Here is a 6,906-nt window from a genome sequence, read left to right on the forward strand (position 1 = left end):
CATAAAAAAAAGCAACCATACTATAACAAGGAAAATTGAAATTTACCACCCGGCGTGTGAATTATGTAAACTTGGCGACACTACATGATGCTCCATTGTGGAGAAATTATGTCTTCGCTCCTCATTCGCCCGTGGAGATAAGTTTAGATCTAGTCAGACTCTTTCATACGGAACATGTTCGGATAAAAGTCCTCCAAAAACACCACCAGATGATTGAGAGTTATCCATATTTTGCGGAATATCAATATTGTTGACATCTTCAGACTTGACGTAAATTTTCAACATTTTTAACATAAGAACATCCTTGTGTTCATCCGGAGTCCTCAAAAAATCTTGCAGAGTTTCATCGTCTTCGATGTTAAACTCAGCATGATCCACGTCCAATCAGCACTCAATAGTGAGTAGAAATCATCGTTGGAAGAATAGTACCCAACAAGAGTCGGGGTCGATTTCCACAGGGAGTTTATAAAGGGGTGTTAGAGTAGACACTTGATAAGAGTACGTGAAATAACTCAATTACACTTCTAACAAAGGGTGATTGTAATCTAACTCTAAAATGAACACTAACAAATGTAAACTAATTAGAAGAAACTTGAAAGCGAGTAATTATTTTTGATGTTTTTTAAATCCAATGGGAAAACGCCTACGGATGTAACCTTTGCCTAGGTGCTAACCTAATGGGTAAGTGATTAGGATATATTATAACTCTCAACTCTTATTTACCCACTCATTACCTCTCGGTTATAGAGTGATTATGCTCAAATTGGCTTTCTCAAGTCCAATTGGGTATCAATTCAAACAGTTGATATGAGCTCACGTCGGGTTTTTCCTATCTCTAGTTCAAATCCTTTAATTAGACTATCCAAAATCTTAATTAGCCCAATTTCTTGTTAGCCAAGTTTTCCTAAACTAAGTCCCTATTTCTCAAGTAAGTACCAAGCCAAATAGGCATGAATCAATGTTTTGCAATCATTAATTCTAGAAACAATGCATAAACAAGTCTAATAATAAACACTCAATTATAAAGAAGCACTAAATTAATTACCATAAAGTTTACACACTAGGGTTGGGTCATAATCCTAGAGAAAATCTAGCTGCTCATATTAGAAAGTGAAGAAAAAAACTAATTAAAGCCATAAACTAAGAATAAACTAATGATTTTTCATCCAAAATAGTCACTACTTTCCTAAAACAGCAAAATATAACTGCTACTACTCAAAATAATACAAAACTTGCCCTAAAAAGTGTTTCCTGTCTATTTATAGTGCCCTGATATTCGCAGACAAAAATGCCCTTCGGGAGGTTCTGCGGCAACACAATTCCATGTGTGGTCCGCACTTTTCTTGTCTTCTTCAGTTGGACAGATTCTGCAGCTGCAAAATTCCATCTGCGGCTGCACTTTTTCTTCTATGGCTGCACTTTTGGCAAGGTTTCAAACTTGGTCGTTTTGCACCTTCTCTGAACATTTGAATTCTTGTCAGTGCGACCAACATTTGCGGCCGCACAATTTAGTGTGCATACCGCACTTCTTCAAAATCTCTGAAGCTTAAGGTGTCTCTTCTGCGGTTCTGCGGACCGCACTTTGGCCTTATGCACTCCTTCTTGACATTTTGACCTGGAATACTCCTTTTTGAGTTAGAATTCTTCATTAAGGGCCAATTCTCCAACATGCCTCCAATTTGTACAATTTTATTAGTTTTGAAAACAAGAATCAACACTTTTGGACTAAAACTAAAGCAAAAAGGTACTAATAAGTGGTTAAAATCCACACTTATAAACTCCCCCAAACTTAAGTCTTTGCTTGTCCTCAAGCAAATAGATTAGTTCCCACCTCCTCAAAGTGAAGGGTCATTTCACAATTGTAAGCCATTCATACTCAGTTGGGACCAATAATTACCCACAATACTCATGCATTTTCAACAAGGTGACAAATCATATGTTATGTGCATATAACTCTAATGTGACATTTGAGCTTCAAGAATTGGCTTCACTCATCAAGGACTCTTGTTCTATCATGTAGATCATGGTGGACTCCAAACTCTTCCTCCTCTACCTTCCATTTGACATGCTCATTTCAAGAATTAACACTCAATGTTTAGATCAATGAAGGTTCACTCTTCTCTCACAAAGGAATGCCACAAGTAAAGCTTCAAGTACCATAGGCTTGCCCCTCATTTAGATCACCACTAATGTAGGCTCACTCGGTTCAAAATAAAGTAGAATCTCTTTCGGATTGTAATGAAGGCTTTTGAATTGGGGTAAGATACCATATGGGATAAGTGGTTACACCCTTCCTTAAGCACTCCACTTTTTTCATTTCTTGGCTCACATTTACCAACTCTTAGAGGCATTTCCTTTTCTTAGGGGCTAGAGAGACTTGGCATCACTCTTTATTGCTCATTTCATTATTTTTCTCCCTCGATGCTCATATTAGAGATAGTTGCCTATTTTTGATTTCATCAACCTTCCTTTTTATTCTCTTTTTGGCATTTTCTTTTTGTTCTTTTCTTTTCTTGCCTTCTCTTTTCATAAAGATCATTTCTTCTTTCCTTTTGGTGCCTTGATACCTCTTTTATATTCCTCAAATTTTTTCCCCCAAACTTATGCCTTAAGCCACTTATTTCATAAGAGTATTAAGGAATGTCTGGGTGCCAAGTGAGGATTGCAAACAAAACGGGTAAAGGCTTGTAGCATGGTTACCAATAGAGAAAGGCTAAAGGCTCAAAGGGGTTGACTAGGTATAATAAGCATTAGGTGGCAATAGAAAGTTCAAACGGACCAAGGAAAGCCTACAATCATCTTCCAAACCAAGCAAACCTAGAATTTTACCTTGAAACACATTCGGGGCAAGTTCTAGACCATTCACACAAATACTTGGACTAGCAATAAAAATCACCTCACCTCTCATGTAACTAGACCGTAAAAGAGGATAGAATCTAAAGCCTACAACGGTCACAATTAAGTTAAAGATCACTATGGTCCAATCAACCACTTAATGATTATCAAAGTCACCCCAAGAATCTCAAAGTCACTAACTAGAGCTATTTCCAAAAATCTTATTTAAAACCATAAGCATGCAGTTAAGTGTGTTGGTGCATAATGAAGCATGAATAACTCTTTTTAGAGAATGACTTGATTAGGGCTTTTATTCATTATTATTACCTTAACACAAAAACGGACTCATTCCCTTAAGAAAGTTGTCACACCATCCATCCTCGAGAAGAGTCACCCGGTTCACACAAAAGACCACCTTCGAAAAGAACCGTGACATTAAAAAAACTAAAGGCTTATTATCTACACTATTATGAAAAACATAAAAGTTACTAACATAAAAAAAAAACTACAACAAAATCAAAGTAAACAAATAAAGAAGCTAATAAAATCAATAACTAACTAAAGATTGATAAAGTAAAAAGAAACAAAATTATCCAATTATTACATTCCAAATGTATTATCAAATAAACTTCATCCCTCCTCCCCCCCCCCTCCCCGAATAAAAAGCAAGCATTGCCCCCATGCTTAACAATAAAGTCTTTGTCTTTATTGTAACTTTTGTTTTTTTGGTCATAAAGATTACTAATATAATTTATGCAGTAAATGAGTTACAGGAAGTGCGAGGCTGAGGGCATCCACCGATGTGTTAGACGTACTAGCTATGTCTAAGTTACTAACCGATACTAAGGGTTGATCCTCAGTGGGATCATTACAAAAAGTAAGGGAAGCTATGTAAGAGCGTACATTAGGGGTTATAACAGAGGATGGTGCATGAAATACCTGGGATCGTGGGGATTCAAAATACAAGATTTAACATATCTTGTGCATAAGCTGCCTGCTTGGTCAAGTAGAAAATCTTCTTTCACAAAAACTGGTGGTGAATCAAAAAGGTAGATGCTGCCATTGTGCTGCAACGTGGAACCATATTTTGCTAGCCCATCTCTGTCTTTGTTGTTTGGAGCGTACTTAGGATATTGTAATGGAAAAAGGTTCAAATTCACCCTCGTACTGTAGAAAATAGACTACATTTACCTTTCATTATACAATCGATACAAAAACATCCCCCGAAGTTAATCAATAGTTCAAATATACCCCTATTCCTTTAGGGCCATCCAAGATGGAGTTCAATACGATGGCATGGCTATAAAAATAAATAAATCAGCAAAAGACAAAAAGAAAACGCAAGTCGACATTTTCATACGAAGCTTACAAGGGAGGACCACATTTTTCTTTTCTGAATCCCTCTGCCGTGAAGCTTCATTACTTCCGGCAACCCACCACTAACAAAATATATTACCACCGGATTTCTACCTTGAAAGCCCAATACCAAAGATTTGACATTAATACCACCGTAGACATAAGAATACTCCATTGTGAAATTTGTTAAAATCTTCAAATAAAATAAGTCATAAAATGAATTAGGAGTTGAAACTCAGTCATTTCTGTTTTAATGCTTGGTATGAATAATCCTTACATTCTTTTTTTAGTCATTGAGATAGATTAGACAATCCCATTGAAATCATTGCAGATGGATCCTAACTACTACAAATATCAAATGCTTCTCACATGTCGTTACAAAATCCAACTTCAATAAAAGGTCTTTACAAACAATGCATAAATTTATAATTCCAGAAAGCAACAACATAAACAAAATTAAATATTTTCCATCACGATATGAAATAAAATTACCATGGCTATGGTGGTATTAATGGCGAAGCTTTTGTATAGAGGTTTCAAGAAAGTAATCCGGTAGTAATGTATTTTGTTAGTGATGGGTTGCCGACAGTAATGGAGCTTCACAACAGAGGGGGATTGAGAGAAGAAGCTGCGTAAAGATGACGACTTGCGTTTTCTGTTTGTCTTTTGCTGACTTGTCTTTGATTTATTTGTTTTTATAGCCACGTCATCGCATTGAATTCGGACGGCCCTAACGGAATAGGGGTATATTTGAACTATTGGTTAATGTTTTTGGAGGATAAATACAAACTATCTTCCTTTTCCCTATTGTAATTCGTTTTCATGAAAATGTTCATTTGATGTAATATACAAACATATTAATGTGATTTATGCAATTTAAATATAAAAATACAGATATGATCGTACAACTGTTACTTTGTAGCGGTGATTTTACTGAAAATGACAGTGAAACTTTTGAAAAAATGAAAGATGATAAACCAATCCTTGGCTTATCAATGCAAACTGGTACTGTAACCGCATCAACACGCATCATGGAAATTCGAAAATGCATCCAAAGATAGGGGTGTTCGTCGGTCGGTACGGTACGATATTTAGACATTTTGGTTCAGTATTCGATATCCTAAAATGCTATACCAGTACTGTACCTAATTAAATTCGGTATGATTCAATTTTTTACCTTTCGGTTTCGGTTTATTCAGTACGGTAACTTCGATTTATTCGGTTCTAAGGTAGCTTCTGAACATTATATTTAAAGGAGAATAACACCTTAACTAGCTAGTAAAATTAAAATTATAACTAGCCAGCAAAATCAATCTTATGAATGGAACAACACTACACATCATATATGGGACTTATATAAACAGGAGCATAAGATTAGAATAATGTTTACAAACTTCATCAACATGTAAGTATGTCTGGTCTAGAGCTCTAACTTGCATCTCTGTAATATACCAGCACTAGTAAGCTTCTCAAATGTGATCAAAATAAGTTTTTCACAAGTGTTGTTTACAAAAATCATTCGGGTATCATCCATTAACCACATAGACAAAAAAATATGGTGCACAGACTTTAACTAAAGAACATGGAACTAGAAACATTCTCCTTAAGCTCTCTGGTAACTGCGAGCTGCAAGGATGACAAGATATTTAAAATTAATCCAATATATATTTCGGTAAGGTATTGATATTTCTGTATTTTTAAAAAAAAATACCAAATACCATATCTAATACCAATTTTTTTTAAAATGTAAACTAAATACCATACCAAATACCAAATATCAAATACCAAAAATTTCGATATGATAATTCGGTATTTACCAAATTATGCACAACCCAGTGAGCGGAGATAACACCTCATAATGGTCACATTACTAATTTATGGCACAATAACGGGATCCTAGGCTTGAACTCTCTTAGGAGTCGTACACAAGGACCCCTTAATTTACTTGAACTCCTTAACTGTTATCATCAACGAAAACTGGACAGTTTCTACCAAGACGACATATATGGCTCACTGCGAGCAATTTAAATAACAAAAAAAATCAGTAGAATTGGTACAAAATTACCCTCCATCCGCCTATTGAGCCAAATTTACTTCTCCCTTAATGTTTTGGCTTAAACCTGCCCCTAAATCTAACAGCTCATATTAGAAATTTTAATGGCATGGCAAATTCTTTTTGGACGAATTGAAACCCCACCCCATATCTGTCAAACGCACCCATATAACCCGACCCATCGGACCAAGCCATATGACCCAAACCAAAAACACCCCAGCCTCTTCTTAAAAAATGACTAGTTGGTTCTCTTCCTCTGTAAATTAGAGTTCTCTATATTCACCAATAAATAATACACAATCACTTGGATCAAAATCAATCCACAAGGGAGCTTTTATCTTAAAAATTTAAAAGATAAAGAAAGGAGGATGAATGTTCTCTTACTTTTCTATCAATCCGAAAGTCTTTAATGGGTGCAATTGAACTCTAAGTGTAAAAATGGTAGACATTGGAGTGGAGAGTTTTACCTGCAAATAAAGCTACGCAACCATAAGTGGGAACAAAATGATGAAAATTCAAACGCATGCAGCAATTAAGAAAAGATAGGTGTATAATGCAATGGAAGATGCATCAGATACCACGATTTTCAGACCAGAAATAGAAGGAAGAAATAAGAGGAAAAACAAAGGCACCAAAAAGTTAGTGCATGGTTTTCAAAAGCT

General features: G+C 35.6%; 1 long non-coding RNA gene across 1 annotated transcript; it reads right to left on the reverse strand.

Annotated features, from left to right (window-relative positions):
* Positions 1 to 5,506: 5,506 nt before the first annotated feature.
* On the reverse strand, positions 5,507 to 6,704 carry LOC117274538 (uncharacterized). Its single transcript, XR_004504646.2, has 2 exons — positions 6,629 to 6,704; positions 5,507 to 5,817 (listed from the first exon to the last, which is right to left on the reverse strand). It is a non-coding gene; the product is annotated as an uncharacterized lncRNA (long non-coding RNA).
* Between the last annotated feature and the right edge of the window lie 202 nt (positions 6,705 to 6,906).

Source organism: Nicotiana tomentosiformis, chromosome 10 (genome assembly GCF_000390325.3).
Source record: "Nicotiana tomentosiformis chromosome 10, ASM39032v3, whole genome shotgun sequence".
In the NCBI taxonomy this organism is placed as follows: domain Eukaryota; kingdom Viridiplantae; phylum Streptophyta; class Magnoliopsida; order Solanales; family Solanaceae; genus Nicotiana; species Nicotiana tomentosiformis.